The 20,364-nt window shown below is 38.4% G+C and overlaps 1 protein-coding gene and 1 long non-coding RNA gene across 23 annotated transcripts in view; one reads left to right on the forward strand and one right to left on the reverse strand.

The window, feature by feature from the left end:
* AKAP6 (A-kinase anchoring protein 6) overlaps nucleotides 1-20,364 on the forward strand; it is a 509,527-nt gene that overhangs the window by 341,804 nt on the left and 147,359 nt on the right. The gene's annotated exons all lie outside the window — the stretch shown is intronic.
* Nucleotides 1-20,364, reverse strand: part of LOC102148005 (uncharacterized) — a 45,242-nt gene that overhangs the window by 9,434 nt on the left and 15,444 nt on the right. For both annotated transcript variants that reach the window (XR_289041.4, XR_002801844.2), the window contains exon 2: nucleotides 306-443. This is a non-coding gene — a long non-coding RNA (uncharacterized lncRNA). The remainder of the gene's footprint in view (nucleotides 1-305; nucleotides 444-20,364) is intronic.

Consider the following 20,364-nt stretch of genomic DNA (forward strand, 5'->3'; position numbering starts at 1 on the left):
GAACCCCCACAAACCTTATTTTGGAATATATAGGGAGATATTTTCATTTCGATGCACAAGGATTTACACGTGTGGCTCCCTATTAGCATTACTCAGGTAAATCCCATTAAAAAATGCATACGCTTCTGAGTGTATAAATTTATACATGAAGCACAGTTAAAGTATATCAGTGTTAATACTGTACCGTGGGAATACAACATGACGAGGAAATTGGCAATACAATTAAAGTTCACATAGTGTTAGAATTTTCTCATTAAGATAAAAAAAGTTTTCATGACAATATAAGAGGATAAATCAAAACTTACTAGTACAACTAGAACAAATCTGTGCATTTCAGGATAGCTCTGAAACAGGCATAATAAGGAAGATCAATGCTCTGGATCTCTCGTAAGGGACTCTCCGACCATTGTGGTGTCCTAATAAGTGTTTGAAATCTTCCAGCCCTGAAAGTAGAAAGTAGGAATCAATGGTTAAAACCCATGTACAAGGATGCGTATGATGCTGAGAAAAGTGATTCCTCTCTCCTTTCTTTTCTTTTTTCTTTCCTTCTCCATTTTCTTCCTACATTCTCTTCTTATCTCCTGTTTTTCTTCTTTGCGCCTTTCTTTTTCTTCCTCCTGATTCATGAGCATGTTCCTTCCTCCCCCCCCACCAAACATTTGTGCTGCTCAAGAAGGGTTACAGTGCCAACTATGCCAATAGTTGGCATCAAGGGGAAATACAAAGAGACATGTCCTTTACTTAAATGGACGTTTGAGCTGTTATGAACTTGGTACTCAGTCTTGATTCTCTGCCCAGACCAAAGCCATCTGAAATAGAAATGAAAAATGCATGGTTCTTCATCTTCAGTTAGGACTCAATCTATAGGCTTAAATATACTCATAATGCTGACTTTGGTTGTTTGCCTCTTTCGCCCCATTTTTCATAGATATATTCACTTGACAGTGAAATATTAATGACTCCTACATGAATAGGTGCTCATATATGCACACATATACAGAAAGCACATACTTTGACTTACAAGAGCTACTCAGTTACAGACCCTTGAGGATGAGATGTTTGCGAGAATAGACTATTTCCGACAGATCATTTGACATTAAATGGTCTGATTTAGTTTGGCGGTCTTCCGTTTGCCACAGAATGATACAGAGGCATAGTAAACCCAACATCCACAAAAATCTCAGTCCAGATGGAGTCGGGATTGTATTTCAGGAATTTGAAGAGGTGGTTGGGATGGGAAGTTGCTACCCTCCAAAGGCTGTCAAATAATGTCCAGAGAAGTGGCGTTTTCTGTGAAGGTCATTTCTCCCTCCTATCAAGTGTTTCCAGGCCAGCATCAGAGAGGAAAGCTGTCAGTAATTTCTAACCTGGCTGGGTTTTATCTGGTGACCTTGGAGCAAAGAAACTCTAACATAGTGCTGGTTTCTTGAGACATTCATTTGATCTCTCTGTAAATACTGCCCAAGGGGTTTTGTTTCCAGGATGTTCCCGAGAGTTCTACTAGCCTAGGAAGTAAAAAGGGTTTTAAGTACTCGAAATTTTTTTCTAGTTTGCTGTAAAATCGGACAAAGTCTATATAACAAGGCCTTGGATTGCTTTAGTTCTCTATTGTATTTTGGGGACCAAGATTTTTTTAATCCTGTAGCTTCTCTGTTCCTCTCTACTTCTGTTTCCTTTTCTTCATTCTTTCTACTCACCAACTCTCACAAGTGAAACATTTGTGTTATCCTAAATGTATAAATTATTCTTTAGCCTTCTCACTTAATCACTCCAATTTGTTACACAAAGAGTTCAAAAGTTCTTTGTATGATTAGCCAATAAAATTCCCTTCTGTCTTTGTCAAGAGAGGCCTCCTTTTTTCTAGAAAGCTGCCATGCCATCCATGACGCTTCTGGTCTTTGACAGACTAACAGGTGTGTTTACTGTAATCAATGGATCATTCAAGCACAAAAGTTACAAACCAGTCACCTCTCAGTTACGGATTTATTTCTGTGACAAACCTAAATCTTTTGTTATCATCTTTGCTGAAAACATGCACAGGTACATTGCTTAGAATGGTGCTATTATGGAGCTAAAGAAAAAGAATATTTACTTTTGACAGTGACCTAATCTCGAAAGGTTAAACTCTGCTTAAATTCTGACTCTGTGCACTGGAAAATTAGGTCATTAAATAAAAACTCCATTATTTGTTTGTATACATAGTATCATGGGAAACTATTTCTTCTTAAAAGGTGTACGCTTAAAAGAGGAAAGTAGTACTGAGGAAATTTTCAACCTTGAATATTTTATTTAAATGCCATTAAGCTATCAGTAATGTTTGTTGCATTTCCTTTGCCATCATTGCTGATTGCCAATATAGTTGTGGGCAAACAGACAATCTCTTTTATAACTGGCCTCCCCCTACCTTATGTGATTTTTGATGGCACTGTCTAGTGTGGGTGACAGAGGAGCTCACTCCTGTGTTGATGAGCTCCCATGCCTCGAACAGGGCTGTGTTGAATTCAAGTAAGTCTGGCAAGAGGAGGAGGAGGATGGTAAGTGTGGCAGACACTGTTTATACACAGTTCTTGGAAGCCTGGCAGGAGGATCAGAGCATGGCAGGGAGAAGGAGTCTTCAAAAAATATCACTCAAGGCTGAAGAGCACTTTTTAATGGGAAATTCTTGTTTTGACTCTAATTTTATGCTTAGATGCTTTTAATTTGATCCACACTTAATTTGCCATTCCTTGGAGAAGGCATTGATTATATGAAAAAATATCTGCTCTATTGCTAACAAAACAGGACTGGTTTCAGGGGCTACTGTGATGGCACTGTACTTTGATGGTGCCCACCTGGAAACATTGAAGCGCATACGTCTGGAATCATTTCTATCATTTCCAGTCCCAGTCTTCTGGTTGTGATTGCCTAAAAGCTTTGTTAAAGTTTGTAAAGTTAAAGTCTGAAGAAAAACGAGTCAAGATTGGGTCTTGAAAAAGCAGGAAAAAAGCCAAGTTTGAAATTTGAGTTATAAAGCATTGTAAAGGATTATTTAAAGAGTTAAATGGCAGTTGTACATCTGAGAACACATATAATAATATATAAAAGATATATTTATATATATTTGGACTTCGCAAGAGCCAATCACTTTGACACTGGAGTGAAAGATAATGGCATTCAACACTGGTCTGACAAGTTTCAGAGAGACCTAGATAGAGATTCTGAGTTCAGGCTAAGCAACTGCATGGTAATGATTATTTTGGTTAGAAACCTGAAGCTGCGTACAAGATCTACAGAAACGCTATTTCAGAAAATTCAAGTCTTCTATGTTTTAAAAATTAGACTGCCATTATTTCTGAAATTCTAATGGCTGAACTAGCAACAGTAAAGATGTCCAGGTTTCAATGAAATATATTTCATGAATTAGCTTATCATTGCACTGATTTAGCATGCCTAGCAGGTGAGAGACAAAAACATGTGTTATCTTCCCTGGGGAACCTTCAGTGAATGTCATTCTGGCTTCATATGTCTTTCTTCTCTCCCCTTCTTGAACTGATATAAAATTCTAATGTGTGCCCTCTAGTTCCATCTTCATTGAAATCTAGCAAAACCGCTGAAGGTAAGATAGTGGCAATGGTGCATGAAAAAGGGAAAAGGAATACAGTGATTCATAGCATACTTGAAGAAAGTTGCAATTGTTAACAGCACTACTTTTGTATGTAGACAGGTTAAAATATGTCATATATCAGTGATAAAAATCATTCATCTTGGTTAGTTTCTTAAAGTTCATGGGAAAGCCACTCAAAGTATATTGATAACTTGAAAATATTTCCATATGTATCTGGGGCATACCAAGTCTCCATCTCCCAAAACAGTAGTCAAGAAAGTAGGTATACATGCTGAGACTGTCAGTAATCTTGACAGGTGGTGGTTGTTTAAATAGCAGAAAAGGTAGGTATTATGAAAAACCCACCCTGCTTCTATTGTTATGAAAATGAAACGTGACATTTTTCAAGTATAGTACCTCAGGCCAACTTCCCTTATCTCTGCGTCTTTGTTCTTCTACGCAAATTTGAACCCCTGATGCAAATATCATTTTGCAAGTGGTGTTTATTGGTCTTCACATCTGCAGATGCCAGTGCTTTCAGAGAGGCATGATCCTTCTCTTTAAGCATCATTCCCATTTGCTAGATGAGAAAACTGAGGGATATGACCAAATATGCTGGCATGTACTGGTAAGAAAAGGCTTTTGGAATCCCACTCACTTTCACTTTTTCTAGTCCTCTTTTTGCCAATGAGAATGTACAGTCCTTTTTCCTTACCTTTTGCTTAGGAAGCCTGAGCAAACTTTAAGTGGCATCCTCACTTTCTGAATGAAGCAGTCTGGTGAAAGCTTTGGCCAAGATTTTCTTTTGATAATAGGATAGGATGAAAATTATCAATTATTTGTGACACTCTTTGAGAAAATCCACACAGTTGAAAGTAGACTCCTAAAATCTAGCCAATAGATATTGGCACCACTAGTGTAATTTAGGAATATGAGTGCTAAAAGTTACTATTCCTTTTAGAAATTGAAGCTCAGAACTTCATGTCTGTGGAGCATTGGGCCACTATGAATCCACTCTGCTGAGCTCTGTGAAATATGCCTTTTTATTCAGAGCATGAACATATCCAAAAGCCCTTCTAGAATTAACTGAAGAATTCAAAGAATTCTATATAGTATCAGCATGACTATACTTGCCTTTCTCCATCAAAAGAGAAAGTAAGTGTCTCCTGAAAAGGTATACCTTTAAGCTATTAAAAGAAAAAAACCCCAAACCCCAAATAGTGATATATGGAAGTACACCAAAATAGGAATTTATTTAGAGTCTTTATATCAATATTTCTCCCTTAATTGTCTTTCCATTTAAAATAATGCAAATGGCCACCAACAGTTCTTGCAGCCTCAGTAGCCATGAGCATGAGAATTGCATGTGTTCTCATTTCTGTGACTTCAGCGAGCCAGAACTACGCCTTAATTCCCAAACTTAGCTAGAGGAGAATTTAGAAGAGTTGTTTAAAAAGCAGACATTTTAGAACACATGTTTGAGTTGGTTTTGGTTTAAAAGTTACAGCAAAATATCGCACACTTGTGCAAGATTTGGTTTCCATTAGCTACCTCTCAGGTTGTGGTTTTCTTATGAATTACTATTCGCCTATGTAGAAATTAGATTTTTAGCACTGTTTCATAAATAATAATGGCGATCACTTTTAGAATTGCCTTTTCGGGGAGCACATATGAGTGCCTTCCCTTTTGGTCAAATGCCTTAAGCAAGTAGGATTGGGTCTTCCTTTCCTGTTTATTATACGTCCCACTCTGTCATTATCAGGTCTGATGTTTAGCAAAAGAGGTTTCCAATTGCCTGGATGTGCTTTGACAGAACTGACAGCAGAAACTGTATGTTAACTTACTTGAATCAGCGCTGTAGAAAAGCACCCAGGCATGCTGAAGGCAGCTTTTATGAGGTACATTTTGTCAGTGTAAACACTATGAAATCCAGCACATTTGGAAGAGCATACTCTGTTTTTGTTAGAGTGAATGAATCACTAATGGATTAAAGAGCACAGCCAAATAAACCTAGACTAGTCATAAGCATATGTGGCCTAATATTCAAATGTAGAAAATCCAATTAAGCTCCAGCTTGCCTTAGTTTTTCATTCATGAGACGGTAGCTCTACCGAAAAAGCAAATAACTAAAAAGTTTCTTTTACCAAAAAAAAGACATTGCATTTTTAAAATATAAGTTTGAAGTTAGTCTTCCACAGATAGCCAATTTAATTATGCTAAAAATGACATTTTTAATTAAACACCAAGGTAAGCATAAATGGATTTCAAAATAATTAATCAAACATCAAAAAATTGAAACCTTTTTCTGCTTGAGCAGCAGAAATGAAAGAACCAGTCTTCGGGTCTCATAGAGATTCAATCTAATTTAATTCTCTGTCTTCTCTAAATAAACATTCCTAAAACCTTTTTTTCATCTGGGGGAATAAGGATGAGAGGGGTAATCAATATTTCTAGCATTTTAATTAAAACCGTTAGTGGAATAAATCCATTTAATTATCAGTTAATGAAATACAAGGTCATTTACCTGACAGGAACTTTGAGGGTGGATTACCAGCTGGAATAAAGCAGAAGAACCCAATGTCACAGCCATTTAACTTCTGTCAAATTTAAGGTTAAAATGTTTTTAGACTGTTTAACCTATTCTCTACCATTTTTCTATTATGTATGCCAATTGGCAGGAGAAATGCATGTTAAAATTTATTTTACATTTAATTGTGCTGCAAAGTTTTCATTAGATTTCTACAAATATCTTTACATTCCTAAGGCATGAACTGAAAGGTTACAATAAGTTCCAATGCAATTTTATTTTTGTTTTGTATTTATCACTTAGAAAGCTAAAGAGACATTTGGTTTTTTTTACTGCAGGTCATGCATTATTTCTTCTTTTTTATAAATATGAATTTATTTATAAATATATTTGTTTATAAATATATATAAACTTACATATATATTTATCAGACCTGATAAATAAATTTGCATCCTTATAAAAGGATGCAAATACAGGATAAATATGCAATAGTAAACAAAGCACTTTAAATAATTTATGGTTAATTTTGTGTAACCCCTTTTTGAAGTGACCTGGATTTCACAAGAATAATATAAAAAAGTGAGAGCTGCTTGGTCACTAAGCTAGCTTTGCAAATTGGTTTGGTAAATGATTTTAGGTGGGTTTAACAAGTGAAGAGAAGGCAGAATGCATGTTGCAGGGGAAAGTTCCTTGTCTTTGATGGGGACACAAGGTTCCTCTAGGCAGCACACACTGCTCACATTTTATATAGATCACTTTTAAAAATAGAGCCTAAGTGGGGCTGGCTCCGTGGCCGAGTGGTTAAGTTCGCGCGCTCCGCTGCACGGCCCAGGGTTAGGATCCTGGGCGCGGACATGGCACCGCTCGTCAGGCCACGTTGAGGCGGCGTCCCACATCCCACAACTAGAAGGACGTGCAGCTAAGATATACAACTGTGTACGGGGGGGGTTTGGGGAGATAAAGCAGAAAGAAAAAAACAAGATTGGCAACAGTTGTTAGCCCAGGTGCCAATCTTTGAAAAAAAAAAAAGGAAGATTGGCAACAGTTGTTAGCCCAGGTGCCAATCTTTAAAAAGAAAAAAAAAAAAATAGAGCCTAAGAAGGGCTCCTGTTCTTTCTTTCTGTATCATAGATGTTGAATTAATTATCTAGGGTTTGGGATTTATTTTAATTTTGTAGATTTGAGTCTGTCTCGTAGTCATAAATTTCAGACTTAAAAAAGGTAGCTCATTATTGGCATCTCCTTCTTCTTCTCTAAAATGAAACTCCCTAAATGTGAAAGTCACGTGCAGTGCAAATGAGCATATGCAGTTTACTCTGCGGTGTTTCATCCTGAGGCACCTTAGCTGCGTACTGGGCAAGAAGCCCACCATGCCTTACAGTAGTTTGCCCTTTTTATGTGTTGGTGATCCACTCGAACTTCTAAATGCTAAGCACAATTAATTTACAAAAACCCATCTCACCCAAAAAAAGAAAAATAAATCAGTTACCCCCTGAAATGTGTTTTAATCAGACCAGGATTCCCCCATGAAGATGCAATAATAGTAAAATCGGCATTATTAGCCCTATTTTGCATTCACCTAGACTGTGCTTAGATTTTTAATACTTTGAGAAAATAGCAAAAATTATGGGAAAGGCTGGTTTATGCTGGATAGTTCCAAGAGTTCTCTTTCCTCTATTTTGTATTCTTTAAAATGCCATCCTTGTGGCTTAACAAAGAGGGTTGTAAAATTTGCTTGTTCTAGGCCATCAGGAGAGATGTATAAAGGAAAAAATGATCCATGACACGTAACTATTTCAACTTTGATTGGAATATGTGGAAACAACTAGGGATGGCACTTGCATAGGTTACCTGATGTTCTTCACACTGACCATCAGGAATTCATGCAGTAGCCCCTCTTTGCCCTTTATCGTATTTTAATGGCTTCCATCTTGGGTGCCCAGTGCCCACACATAAACTACGCGGTGTTTGCCTTGTCCACTCCTCCACATTCTCAACCACTTTATTCTTTAAGCAAGGTGCCCATACCCATTGTATGTGTCATAGCAGCCAAGGATCATGGGTTTAACGAAGTAATCACTCTTTCTGGATTGTTCGAATGGCTCTTTGTCATCATAGTGGTGGTATGGTGTCTAATTGTTGCAGATGGTCTAGTCAATGCTCTTTGGGGTCACCTGTAGCTCTGTGTACTGTGGAAGATCTTCTTCCTATAGAGACTATGAACCACAAATCACTGTAATTTCCTTTTGGGCCCCTTACATCTTAGATTCATTTTTTGATTGACTACTCTTTTTTCCTCCCATTCTTTTTCTTCAAAGTCCCTTCTACATCTTCTTTCCATCTACATATTAGAAGTCTTATCATTTAGGATGATGTCGACCACTGCCATAAGCAAGTGGTGCTCAGATCTACCTCTTCAGTTCAATCTCTGCCCACTTTGCATCCTCCAGTTCCATCTTCAACTGCCTGTAGAAGATTTCCAGTTTTATATGCAGTCAATTTTTAAAACTTTCCGTAATAACTAAATGTATCTCTTTATCTTTTCCACTTTTCCTCTCCTTACCCCACCAGTACGTGCCAGGCTCCTCAGCAATAGACACCAGAAGTCATTTTCATCATTCTTCTCTTCTTTGTTTCCCAAATGGGAGCCATCAGCCACCGAGAGCTGCTGAATCTTCCTTGACAAACCCTCTTGGAATTGAGCTTTTCTATTTCCCCAGCTGTTACAGTAGCCTAGGCCTTGATCCATATATGTCTGGATTTTTCCACCAGCCTCTTACCTGATTGTCTTTCCTGCTCTTAGAAATCCAGAATATCATGGAGCTAGATTATTTTTAAGCATTCTTTCGCCTTCTGATCCTTCTAAAACACAAACAAATTTTCCTAAAAGGAAATTCCATGCATTTTAATCATTCCCTGTTGGATCAATTCCAAGATATTTTGCCTTTTCTTTAAAGATACTTCCAGCCATCACAGAATTAAACTTTCACTTCTGGTCAAGAAAAGTACTCTCCATTCAAGCTACAACTCTGCTTCTCTCCTCTGAGCTTGTTCACTTTCCTCCTCACTTGACGTCTTCTCCGCATTCCTCTTTCTGACTGCACATCTCTCAGACTTTTAAATCCATCACTGACTGACTCCCACTCAACTTTGTGTGTCCTAACATTTAAAGCTCAGAAAAGTTACTCCATTAATTGGTACACGTTTGGCCTCAATTTGGAGATTCTGCCATTGAAAGTTTAGTTACTGTGTTTGGCTATTTTTCCCCTCCTTTTCCTTTTATTAATCTATAAATATGTTTGTGTATCAATTTTCTCATCTATAAAATGGGAATACCATTTATCTTGAAGAACATAATGAAACTTTTAAGTATTAAGTAACAGGTTTGCATTTGTTCATTTGCTTTCTCTGGTCTCTGTGTTAGCAGAGGTAGAGCAAACAAAGATTGCCTCATTTTTATTTATGGTCATGAAATGATACGTTCAACAGAAACAGACAATAATTTATTTCTATCATTTCATGTTCATGCAAGTTGAATGGGTGGCAGTTTTCAGGTTTCTGCCAATTAAAAACCTGCATCGACTGATAGTAGCAAATCGGAAGACCCACGTCTTGGGCCATTTGGGTTCTTCTGCCATGTGCAAAAGTCTAATTTGAAACCACTGTACCTTAAACCCTTACTAATTGCTCAAAGTTAAAGTCATTATTTCAGATCATTATTAAAAATAAGGCTTTGCCCTATAAAATGCCCATAATTTTTAGCAGCTATATATCTGCTGTGTAATTTCCTCTTTCAAAAAATGTCATGCTCAATTTAATATTGGCATGTCGTTCACAAGTGGCTGGGGGACTTTGTGAGGCCATTACAAACTCTAATTTCACAAGAGTGGACTCTGAAGCCTGCAGCACTGACATTCTGGGTCTGTTTTCCTGACACAGTCCCCCAGCATATTTTTCATACCCTAAAGGCTCCCCTAAGGGAGGATCTGTCATAGAATGAAATGGGTTTTGACTAAAGTGAGAATTTTCTCTTCTGTGAGAAAGTGAATTGAGAAGAACCCCATCACAAATGCAACATACCAGTTAAATCAAAGCAAAACACACAATTCTGTGCGCTTATTGGTGAAGAGTGAGATATACCACACCAATTATTGTTTAGGAAGATACCCTGTACACAATTAGAAATATTATTAAGCAGCTATTTTTACCCAATGTACAAAAGAATCATATTCTAAGGGCTTCTGTGAATTCACAAAATAATGTATGTAGTATTTATAACCTCAATCTTATTTCATATTTAACTTTTGCTTGTAAGATATTTTGGTGAGGAAAATATAAACTGAGGAGTTGAATTCAGAAAAATTCATTGATAGAAATACTGTATCAATGGGTAAAATTCATCATCGAAATAGAAATAACTATCAGGAAAAGCATGAATATGCAGCAGGTTAAGAAACAGTTGACTGTGACAGAGATTGCTATCTCATCAGAAAAATGAGTTTTATTTGAATAATTTAATTTGCGTTAAGGTATAAAGGCCCTATTTGTAATAAAATATTTTATGAATTGGTAACTATAAAAATCACTATGGTTTTACCATAAAGCTTACTATTTAATGTTCAGTTAAGCCCAGAATTCAGGTTTCTGTTTGTTTCATGCATTGTAAAACGCTCACGTATGGTTCTTCATGATTTTTAGAAGATCCCTACAAATTCCTTGAAGGGCCAAAGTATCCCACTGATTCTGCCGTGTTTTGCCACAGAATCACGTGCTCTTTATCTGAACAATGTGAGATTCAGTGTCTCAGGAGAGAGAGAAGGGGGAGAGAGATGGTGATTGTAATTGGGGGAGATGTTTTATAAACCCCCCTTCTTTTCTGATCAGCTACCTTCTACCCTGATTATGCTGTTCAATTCATAGATAACCCCTATTCATTCAAATATTTTTCACTTTTGAGAGGAAAGAGAAATGATAGGAGAGAAGAAGAAAGAGAAGGGGAAGGAAAAAAAGACAAATAGGCAGTAAAAGTAAAAATTGTTCCCTAAAGTAATTTTCAATCATGCGGAAATGTGGCAGGGGTGGGGTAAAACAAAGTACCAGATAGTTTTAAAAATCAGAGTGATGCTGCTACGTTAATTTAGGCCATGTGGATGGGTACATGTCAGAAGTAATCACATTTTATATTTTTACTGTCTTCCCTGTTTGTCTTTCAGTTATTTCTAGTTTTCTATTAGCACTTCTGGGTTACTTTTGAGGGATGGTAGAGAGAGTCGACAATTTGAGGGTTGTATACAATTGAATATCAGTGTATCCTTCTACCCAATAAGATACCACAGGTTACAATTGAGGGCCAGCAGAATATGCCACCCCAAAATGTGCCACTTTGGCATGTGGATTGTTTTGAGCTGAAGGCAATTAAGGCCCAGCAAACACAGAAAAGCTTTTTACCGCTCCCTTAACTGCTTAAAAGAATTTAGATAGGGGACCTGTACCAGGAAGAGAGCTATCACCAGAGGTAACTTTTTATACCGGAAACACTCATCTGCGTGACATGGGAAACATTTGTTTACCAAACATTTGCTCTTCTCGTCTTCCTGTAAAGTGTCTTCCTCCCGTTTGAAGCCCCAGAGCCACACTCCCTTCTCCTTAGCTTAGGATGGTATAGAAACCTCAATTGCCTGGCTGCCTTTGAGTCTCCTGTCTTTGTGGGTCTCCCGTAAGTATGTAATTAGGTTGTTTTTCTCCTGTTAATCTGTCTTATGTCAATTTAATTATTAGACCACCCAAAGAAACTAGAAGGGAAGAAGGGAAAAATTTTCCTCCCCAACACAGCAAAAACCTCATTGTTACTCAGAGCTATGGGTGGATAGTAAAGTGCTTTTACATTTTTGTGCAATTTTCCTTAATAGCGACTGTCATTCTGAAACTTTTTTCAGAAATTGAATACTATAAAAAAATTGAAGTCAACTCTAACTGTCCCAGCCTATGATTTGGCTAATTGAGCTTCTTGCACCTCAGTACCCACCTCACTAACACTCTTTTATTCTCCTTCTACCTTGGTGACATCTGTGAACTACGTGAATCTGTATCTGGCTCTCAGCTGGACTGCAGGTGAAAGTGTTAACTGTAACTCAAAGTAATGGGTAAACCCTGTAGCGTATCTGAACAATTTATGGATCTTTTAGTAAATCTTTTTATTATTTATTTATTTATTTGACTTTTATGCTATTTTCTTTCCCCCCCAGTTTTACTGAGGTATAATTGACATACAACACTAAGTTTAAAGTGTACAACATAATGATTTGACATGTATATATTGCAAAATATTTGCCACCATAAGATTAGTTAACGTTTGTCACCCCGCATACTTACAAATGTTTTTTCCTTTGTGATGAGAACTCTTAAGATCTACTCCTTTAGCAACTTTCAAGTATGCAACACAGATTGTTAACTATAGTCAACATGTTTTATGTTACATTCCCAGGACTTATTTATCTTATAACTGAAAGTTTGTACTTTCTGACCAACTTCACTCAGTCCCCTTCCCTCCACCAATAGTGCATGTTTTTAAATGTTGGTATTGTTTTCAAGTAACTCTGATGTATGAAGCAGGGTTCTAAATGCTTCGGGAGGTTTCTTGACTTTAAGGAGTTCATAGTCAGGAAGATATGACTTACACACCTGAGTAATAGATCTCCACCAGTGCAAGGTGGTCAATGATACATAGTGGAAGAACAGAGGTGTAGGAGTTGGAATTGGGGAGATGAAAGTGGTCTTTGTGTTGGCCCTTCTAGGACTTTTAGGTTTTATCTAAGAAAAGAGAGAGGATCAGAGAAGGCGTTTTATGCAGGAGAAATGTTTGCAAAGATTCAGAGAGAAGCTCTTCTGTTTAGGAGCCAGTGATGAATAGACAAATGGCCTGGGGGAGAAGGTTGTGTGGAAACTAGTGGGAGATAAGATTTAAAACATAGATTAGGGTCAGACTGGGGAAAACCTTTCTTGCCAGCCTAACCTTTTTGTCCAGGTAGGTGAGTTGGACCATATTTTCCCAGATTAATGGTGATCATGTCATACGGAGTATAATCAGAAATCTAAAGAAAGTCCATGTATGTTAAATCTGTCTCTCTAAAGATACATCTGTCTGTTTCTCTTTAGACAAATCTCTTTTAGTTATTTCAGTGAAAATCATAAGGAGTGGGTTGACATGAAACGTGATAAAGATTCAGCCATCTATTGGTGAAGTAAAAGTAATAAAAGTAGAGGATTCTACCAGTGGAGCTAACTTTGATCTTTTCTTCAAGAAATATGCTTGAAAACTCCATGCTGAAAATGCATTTACGAAGCAACATTTACAGCAGAGATAACTATAAAAATATATTTAAAGGGAGCATAAATCTTTCTGTTTTTATGTGACTTTAATTATCTGCCCATCAAATTGTGTTAATTGTCAAAAGTGACTATATTTTCATAAATCTTTCTTCCCCAAAAAACTTATTTTTCCTCCCACATTAATCTATATAAAAGTTCTGAGATTAGGTGTGGAATATTTTGCTTATTTTCATGACCATTTCCTGTAATATGATAAAGAAGAGACTGTGGGTTCTTTCCCTCAGGGGTTCTCCAGATTTGCTCTGGGTGGCTTAAAACTGACCCAGCCCCAGAAACTAGGATTCATTTGATCCTAATGGCCTTAGAATCTGCATTTTAGTAAATCCACAGGCTGATTTTGAAGCTGGTGGTCTGAGAAACATTACTCTAGAGTGAAGGGGAATAAATCAGTTTAGTGCAGAGTGGACTCTCACTCTTAGGCATTTGTCTTAAATACTTATGTGCAATTAGCTTGATGCCATGGGTCTACTCTTACATGCCTGAAGGACTGGAAGGTCCTCAGAACTTAAAACCAGGAGGGATGTTTGTGGGGATTTGTCACTCTTTTTTTTTTTTTTTTTTTTTTTTTAATTGGCACCTGGGCTAACAACTGTTGCCAATCTTTTTTTCTTTTTTTTCTGCTTTATCTCCCCCAACCCCCCTGTACACAGTTGTTGTATATCCTAGTTGCAGGTCCTTCTAGTTGTGGGATGTGGGACACCTCCTCAATGTGGCCTGATGAGCGGTACCATGTCTGCGCCCAGGATCCAAACCCTGGGCCGCCACAGCGGAGCGTGCAAACTTAACCACTCGACCACGGAGCCGGCCCCCCGTCACTCTTTTTTAAATCAGGGTTCTGTGCTTCTGCTTGTCCCTTTCCTGCGTGAAAGCCCAAGTGAATTTAGTGGGCACGGCATGGGAACACTGATATATGGCAACCCCTATAAGGAATTTTGTCATAATACAATCTTCAGAGTAGAGGAAGAATTTGATAAAGGCTCCTCGAATTCATTTAAACAGAATCGAGAGGTGCTCTTGCACCTGTTTGCAGGGCACTGCCCTCGGCACTGATCCAGAAAGAATTCCCGGCTCCCACATGGTCTCCCGGGAACCCAGGCAGGCCCTGATTTGCCTTATTTCGGAGAAAAGGCCAAGGAACTCACTGTAACAGCTTGGAGAATGGCTTTGGAAACCCAAGAAACATTCATTTCCCACTTTGTCAGCTGAAAAGGAGCTCAGAGTGTGAAGGGTAAAATACTGACTCAAGCTGACCCTGTGGTGGGCTGTGGTGAAGTGGCCAAAGGTGGGAACAGAAAAGAAGCCTAACTCTCTTTGAAGTCACTGGGAACAAGCAGTTCAATGTTAGCAACTGCTTAAAACAGCAAATGAGCCTGCAAATCTATGAGTGCAGCCCACTAGCTCTTTTTCTCTCATTGCAGCATTTACTACAATGGCTGTGATTTCTAGTATTTTCAGCTTCAGATTTGAATGTAAGCTCATGAGGGACACTTTCTGTCATGATCACTTGGGTTTGTCTGTGTCTAAAATACTGCCTTACACACAGTAGGGGATTGATGGGGCCTTAGTTGTTTTAATTATGAATGTTTTTCTTAACACTGAATCAGGACATGGTGACTTTTTCTGTACATGTGTGTTTTAAAAATACTATAATTTTAGCGTGTCTTGGGACAAAAGAATACAATGGCGTGCTACATGGGTACCACTTGTTCCACATAATGATGAAGCTTTTTGCTAAAATGATAAAAAAAAATAGATAATTATAGAATATTAGCAGTACTTGCAAATTGGCACATCTGCTTGATCATAGTAAGGAAAGAATGTGAAAGTCAGTTTTATATTTAACAAAAATGCATTCTTAATTAATTTTTGGTGATCCAGCACATGATAGGTTGACAATAGAGAACTATTCTAACACATTTGGATCTTGATAGAACAAGGCAACATAGATTGTTTTAAAAATGAAGTTTCTGCTAGTTTGAGACCCAAGTATTAAATGGCATTGCCACTGATGCTTTCTTTGGTCCCTGGGAAGGATAAGAGGAGGTTAGGAGGTAGATAGTCAATTGATAATGTTAACTCTATTATAGTCATTTGTTTATTACATATAAGGAAGGTGACAGTCTCTGGGGATTTTTTTCCCCTCAAAGTCTTCTGCCTTCCAAATGATCATTGGAAGATTATAGTATAATTCATGTTTAAAATGTGAAAGCCCGTGGCTCCATATTTTCTAAAGAACATTCTTTTTCATTTTGATGGAGTTTTCAGCCATATTGTATATCTCTCCTGTTTAATATTTTAAATTTGGTGTGTACTTCAAAAGTGATTGCTGTTTTGTGATTTACAACCTTGGAGAGAAATAACATAGTAGTCATAACTTTGCAGTTTTTTGTGATGCATGAAGATCAGATTTTTTAATGTTGGTTAATGCTTTGCTAATTAAAGTGTGCATGTTAATTAAAGCAGAGGCTAATGTTAATTACCTATATTAATGGAATCTCATGTAGCACCTGCCTGAAGCAATGGGTTCAATTTTCAAAATATCTCAATTAAGGCTGAAACTTTTGATTTGCATCTAGTAGGGTTTCAATTAACTGCATTGAAAACTTAAATAACACTCTTAGGGGTGCAAAATATCAGTGATTATATGAAGTACGGTGGAATTTGGTAGGTTCATTTATAAAGACTCTTTTTTTCAGCCTAACTATATTTATTTCTTGTCTGCTGGTCAAAATTCTGTTCATCCACAAAGACCCAGTGGAAACACCACCTCTTCCACGAAGTATTTCCAATTCCAGATATACTGTCAATGCTGTTTGTTGCTCTTACTTTTATGCCATTCTGCCTTTTATTATACTTACTTGTTGCAGTCTGTGTCCCATGCTAACTAGAAGCCCCTTAAAGGCCTTGTCTTCATCCCTTACAAGGACCAGCACACCTGATAAAATGCTAGCATGTTTTGTAAATTGGAGATACTCTAAGTGTTTGCAAAACATCTAAATATATTTATTGACTAAAGTGGAAATGAGTGAACTTTTCACTTCCAGCACATGACAATTACATGGTTGCTACATTTACGACTGCTCCGAGTAAAGCATGAAGTTGATGTTTGGGATCTTATTGCTTTGACTGATATTTTTGTTAATTTCAGTTAAGTATGAGCTGGAATGGGGAAGAAGCTACTTGTTCCAGATAAAACAGTCAGTGTTCTGAGACCAAAGGACATATATTTATGCTGACAGGGATGATGTTAACGTCCTCTTCCAGTCCAAGGTTTATAATCTGGCCATTCTGTATGCAGATCTGGCTTGTGACCATAAGCACAAATATTTTAAAAGCCTACTCATTTAAGAGAGCCACAGAAGGCTTGTTTTTATCTTGCAAGATAACACATGAGGTTATCACTTGGTAGGCCCCAACCTTAAAATATAAATAGCTGACTGGAGACAGATAGGTTGGACTTAGTATGCATATCAGTTCAACTCAACTTACTGTTATGTTTGCTGAAGTCTCAATAACAGCCATTCCCATTGGGTCTTTGCAAAGGATTATAAGCTAATGGTGCTAACGTTTGTTGACATCTAATACAATCATGGTTTCAGAAAAATAGTTTCCATTACTCTACATAATTGAAGGGAGCGGTAAACTCCTTAATAAAATATACGCAAATAGATCACACACTGATCTACAGCCCCTGGAAATCAGCATCTGTTACTGGCATTCCTTGGCAGACTTTGCCTCTAACTGACCATCGATCTCAAAGGGCCAGGATCTTCTTTATTTATCTGCAGTGAATATCAAATGAGCATAAGATTTCCATGTGTAAGGTACAACCGACAAGGTGACACAAAAGGCACCTAACTGCTTACTGTCCTGAGGTGCTATTGACACGCTGGTAAAAAAAAATTAAGGTAAAAAGGAGTAATATTGATTGGGCAAGAAGATGTCAGGTGTCCTCCTGATGGCAGGACATATTATTCCTGGAAATAAGATGTGAATGTGTCCGTTAATGAAGAGTGATGAAGGTTTAGATATGATGGTGAGAGTTCACATACTTCATGTCACAACTGGCTCCATGTTGGTTAGTTACTAGATGGAATAATTGCAACAACTAGTTGGAGAAATGTGACAAATATGCAGATCAGACTTTCCCAGGATGAGGCAATGGGCCAGGTCTTTACAACTCAGAGAGCAAAGTCACCAAAGCATCCATTCCCCATTGTGGCACCATTAAGGTGGCAGATGGCGCGGCATTAGCAGAAAGACATTGAGAACAGCTGGAAAACATCTGGTGGGAAGTGACAACCTAATGGGTGCGCTGGGCTTTTCCTAATTGTGAGGCAATCACTCAAAAAGCCTGAAAAGAAACTTTGATGTTTTGGTGGCAGGAGGAAGGAGTTGGCTGGGACACTATATTCTAGTTCAGGGATTTGAGGGAATTCTGAAAATAAGTGACTTTAGAGCCTGGTGAAAAAGGTTATAGAAAAAAAATTATAGAAAATTAATTTGCTTTTCCCTCAGTGCTAAATGAGTACAGACTTTTTAAAGTTGTCTGTGAGGCCTACATGGACCTGGAATCTGCTTTGGAAAGATATTTGATTCATCACCAAATTATGAATAATATTTAAAACGTAACATTTTGAGGATGTATGGAAAGGTTAGATGTTCATGGAGAATATGGAAACACTAATTAAAATGGAGTGAGGAAGGTGGACTGTTTAGTGAACCAATTCACCATTCTTCTTTCTTTCTTTTTTTTTTTTTAAGATTTTATTTTTTCCTTTTTCTCCCCAAAGCCCCCGGTACATAGTTGTACATTCTTCGTTGTGGGTCCTTCTAGTTGTGGCATGTGGGACGCTGCCTCAGCGTGGTCCGACGAGCAGTGCCATGTCCGCGCCCAGGATTCGAACCAACGAAACACTGGGCCGCCTGCAGCGGAGCGCGCGAACTTAACCACTCAGCCACGAGGCCAGCCCCACCATTCTTCTTTCTTAATTTACTATCTATCTTGTGACTTTCCTGGAACCTATATGAAATATAAAAGGCTTTTTGGCTATTTCTGTCTCTATACTTCTTCACTTTTTTTTCACTCCAGCCATTTGTCCTTGACCGTCTATGTCTCATTTTCTCAGTTTCTCCCAAGGATCACCTAACTTTTCAAAACCTCTCTACCTTTCAAGACTCACCATAGAGAGAGTGAGCTTTCATTTTGGGAACTTATTGTTTCCTACAGAACAGGAAGAGTGAGGACAACATTCCCTAGGGAGCTGATAGGTAGAATTGGGGGAGACAATGTCCACTGATGCCTCCTCTCTGACTAGGACAGATTATCTCGCAGGTTACCAGGTAAGTCCTTCATTGCTCTATGGAGCCTGTGTTGGAATGTGCAAGCCCTGCCAGGGAATCTGTGAATTTCCCAGGTGCTGTCCGGATCTACTTCACATTGAGAGGATTAAACAAGACTGTTCAAAGTACAGCTTTTCAATAAATGTTAGGCCCATCTTCCCTTGTCTGACTCCCGCCTTAACTACTGGACCGATGTTTGCCTTGCCTTTGGGCCACAGGCTCAAACAAACAAATAAAATGAGAACAAGGAGTGGAACAATTTACTATAAGCGGGGTCTGAACTTCTCAGTTTCCAAGCATCAAGGGTTCAGATGTCCCCTTCAGAAAAGGTAGGTGTCTGTGAGCAGAGGGCCAGGTGGAATGTGACTAAAGAGGAAGAGGCAGGAGGTGAGGGGACGAGGGAGTGAGGAGCTGGAGATTGGAGGGGGAAGAGGTGAGCAAATATTGTGGAGTCAGAATGGCACATACATAAAAGCTTTAGAGAGGCAAATCAGAAAAGCAGTGGCAAGTGGGGACGGGGGTCAGAGGGGAACAGGGATAGTGTCTCCAGAAGGGAATAGCAGGGAAACAAAAAGAATGCAGAGAGGCCAAGTGTTCAACACGTGTTGCAACCCCAGCCCTAAATTTCTGAGTGACTACAGGCCCCTGTGAACCCTGCGTATCAATACGTGATGATAATGGTAAGAAATTGTTACTGGTTGGGAACCAGCAGTCATAATTGGCAAGAAAAACATGCTCACGGTGAGGCTGCATTGCTCCCCACACCCAGGACGTGTGAAGGGAAGGAGGTAGAGGCAGCTGAGTGGTGAGCTGTACCAGGCAAAGTGCAGGACTGCTAGCTATCGAGGATCCCCGAGATGGTCAGTGAAGAAGCACTGGACTGGGAGCCAGAAGCCCGGGCTCTTCCCCTCATTAGCTATGTGACTTTGGGCAAACTAATTTATTTGATCTCTGGCCTCTGCACCTGTTCAGTGGGGCTAATAATACCTGATCTACCTGAGCACAGCACTAGGTTGTTATAATTATCAAATGAGAAAATGTACGTGAAATCATATAGCCATAAAAGTATAAATGTATCAGTATCTGATTAGCAAGTGATTCCTGATCAAGCAGAACATTATTCTCATGGTGATTTAAGCATTTATCCAGGTGCCCAGTGAATAGTGAGAAAGAGTGAACCCAGGATTACCACATGCAATTAACCTGCTAATTTGCATTCTGATTCAAGTAACAGGGTAAAATCAATACTTGTTTCATAGGAGAATAGATTATTTGGGATGGAACTATAAAATATAAATATCTAACTATGTAAAATATAAAATCTTACAGTTTTTTAAAAATGTCCGGTAAAATGGTAAAGAGTTTCATTTCAGGTATGGGATTCTGAATTAGGCAAGATGTTTATCATTTAAAAAAATACATAAGGCCAGCCTGGTGGCATAGTGGTTAAGTTTGCGTGCTCTGCTTTGGTGGCCCAGGATTCGAAGGTTCAGATCCCAGGCATGGACCTAGCACTGCTCGT

The sequence above is a fragment of the Equus caballus genome, chromosome 1 (assembly GCF_041296265.1).
Source record: "Equus caballus isolate H_3958 breed thoroughbred chromosome 1, TB-T2T, whole genome shotgun sequence".
NCBI classification, from domain to species: domain Eukaryota; kingdom Metazoa; phylum Chordata; class Mammalia; order Perissodactyla; family Equidae; genus Equus; species Equus caballus.